Consider the following 3,198-nt stretch of genomic DNA (forward strand, 5'->3'; position numbering starts at 1 on the left):
TATTGATGCACGGGTGTGGGGTGTGTCTCATGGGTGTGGTAGATGATAAATGTGGTTGCACTCACCTAGTGATGGCCAAATGAAGCTTTCCGAAGCACTGAAGCTTGTATTGAAAAACGGTTCATTACTCGAAGCTTTTCAACACAGTCCTCTCCGGTGACATCTGGTGGTGAAAATTTTGAAGAGCAGCTTGAATCTGCAAAATAAAACGGACTGCTCAATTATCACTGCTCACTCAAGAGTGGAGTTCTCTCTGATATTGGGCCACCGTTCCGTTGCTTTGAACATGTAATTGGTTTTGTTTTCTCGATTGGGGGGCTGAAAAAAATGTAATGCGTATCTGCGTAATACATTTTGATCAATAAAGTTTCCCTATTTAAACATGCACTATGGTGGCCTTTCTTTGCTCATAACTCCTTGATGTTGGTAAATACAATAAGTGAGCAATATATATAATATACATATGAGAATGCACAGCACATTATGGAGTATGCCCCTGCTGTGGAGTCCTGCCTCCATCTACTTGTCGTTTAATCACAGCTGGACAGGTTCATACAAAATATTAGATGAGGCCAATTGTCCTATACATATTTTTGACCTAGGGGTGGGATTGATTGTGAACTGGAAAGGGAAAATGCTTAGGAAGCTGAGTACGGCTGCATCGTCACTGATTTGTAGAATCATTTTGATTCGATACAGGATCCGATTCAATTTGATTGGAATCTGGAAAGTTTTGCCTCAGTCAGAAATATTACAAGTCTGATCATTTAACAGTATATATCCATAATTTCGTATCTATTAAAAGAAAGCTGACACATGTGAGACTTAATTAGAGATGTAAACAGAGAGTTATGAAACCTGCAGCTGCAGAAGCCAGCGAAAAAAAAAGAGGCAAACACAGCGCGGACCCGACGACACACCAAAATCTGACTCTGACGCGTCGGGTCCGCGCTCTGTGTTCACCTTTGTATGCAGAATCCGTAAACCTGCTCCCAGTTACTGTTTTAGCTGCATGGTGTTTGACGACATGTTGTGAGGTTTAACCTGAGATGCTGGCGTTTCAGGCATAATAACGTTAATTTACAAATCGACACGGGATTTTAATGAATCAATATCACTTTATTCAGTTTAGCATGGATTGTAATCAGAAAGGCGATAATCAAAACCCATCCCTAATCAAGAACTTGCAAAGTAAAAACATGATCAATGTAAGGTAGCCCTTTTGTTATTTACATTTAAAAAGAGGATTAGTGTTACTGTGCGCTGGCTGAGTCTGTTTCTTTTCTTAGAAATAGTTTCTCCTGCCCTGGAGAAAATCCACTTGCATGGAACAGAAGAGGCTGTGGAGTGCAGGAACCACACTGCAAGCTGGTAGATATGCAGGTATTCCTGGGTCCTGCAGACTATCACCTAAAAACAATAAACAAAATGATTTTCTAAACTGTAGCAATGTCATGTACGTATAGTGTCAAATACATTTTTGTAGTCTTCATTAGCTTTAATTCACATGGAAGTGTTCCTGAAGTCATATGCTGTAATGATATTTACATTATGAAAACATGATTTTGGACATTTCAAGTTTTTCACTTCGGCAGATAAAATGAATTGAGCAAAATCAACTCAAAATATTCCCACACGCCAGAACGTCCTCTCTTCCTCGCTGGCTCCATATCTGTCAGTGGAATGATCACCTCGTCGCTATCTGTCACCATCAACACACTCCACGAATCCCGTGGATGATTCACTTCCTTATATCTGTTTGAATCAGGTACCGAAGCAGTTACGTGCGTAATGAAGCTTCGGACGTCACTGGTCACGTGACTTTTGCCAAACGAAGCAAGCCTCGACACAGTGCTTCTGAACCAGTGTGTTGTTTTTTTCGACACACGCTCCGGAGCGTCAGCTTCAAGCGGGCCATCACTACACTCACCTGTTCACAGCACCTGATGTTGATGAGCAGAAAGGTAGGGTGAGCCTGAGGCAAAACTTTCTGTGGACCGCAGCTTGAATGATTTTGATGTATTTTAACTGTAACTTGATGGTTTTTGTATATTTGTGCACTAATTGATACCATAGACTAAGTTGTAATTTGACATTGTAGTTAGTGCAGTTATTGGTAGTGATGGGCAGACGAAGCCTCATGAAGCACTGAAGCTCTTCCTCCAATTGGTTCACCCCAGCACAAAGCTTCTTGAAGCTTCATTTGCTCTAGTAGGACACCTACTGGACGTAAAAATAATAGCTGGCATGAATTTGAAGTGTGTGGCCTTTTGCACACAGCCTGTAAATGTCAACAACAAAAGGAGTGTGTAACACATGTATATTGTAGTGATGCAGTATACTGTGTATATTTATACTGGCAGTATGGAAAATGATCATTTGGAAATGCTTAAAATGGAAATGATCATTTACTGTGAGGTGAGGTGTGGTTGGGGTGTGGACAGTGGTTGTGCTTTTGTAACGTTGAAGTATGGACAGCTACACACTGAGGCGTCAGTCCTGCCTGTTCACATTTTATTCTGTAAAAACTAAATTTTCACTGCTTTTATGACCTTTTAGTGGGGAGAACATAGCTAGGATTTAATGATTTAACAAATCTTTTAAATTCTTTGTCCTCCACAATGCTAAATGGCTGGGAGTCCTCAATCACCATGGTAACCAGGGGCCCGTTCTTCGTACCTCGCTTACTACATCCAAGACCAAATCATCGCGCTAACTTTGAGCTCGCTAATCCGGTTCTCCGAACACACCTGTTGTTGACGATCAGTACAGCTGGATGAAGTAATGTGACATCACTGGGTGTCGTAAAAGGGGCTACGCATCGATAGTAGAAACATTGATCAGCAACCCTCTGATTGGTCGGCGAAAATGTCGAAGGAGCGCGCTCGGCTCGGTATTTTTCGGCAGCAGAGCAAGAACTCTTGAGTGAGGGATTTCAGGAGTTTCAGAGTTTAATCAGAACGCAAGGGAACACTGCAAAGGCTGCAAAAACAAGGAGAGAGGGCTGGCAGGAAGTTGCTGACAAATTAAACTCGTAAGTAATTTAATAATAACAATAATAATAATAATAATAATAATAATAATAATAATAATAATAATGGATTGGATTTATATAGCGCTTTTCAAGGCACCCAAAGCACATGACAATGCCACTATTCATTCACTCTCACATTCACACACTGGTGGAGGCAGCTACGG

This window comes from Aulonocara sp. 'chitande type north' Nkhata Bay, linkage group LG4, assembly GCF_057382095.1.
Source record: "Aulonocara sp. 'chitande type north' Nkhata Bay isolate Kocher_YH1m ecotype deep benthic linkage group LG4, A_spYH_male_GT1.1, whole genome shotgun sequence".
Lineage (NCBI taxonomy): Eukaryota > Metazoa > Chordata > Actinopteri > Cichliformes > Cichlidae > Aulonocara > Aulonocara sp. 'chitande type north' Nkhata Bay.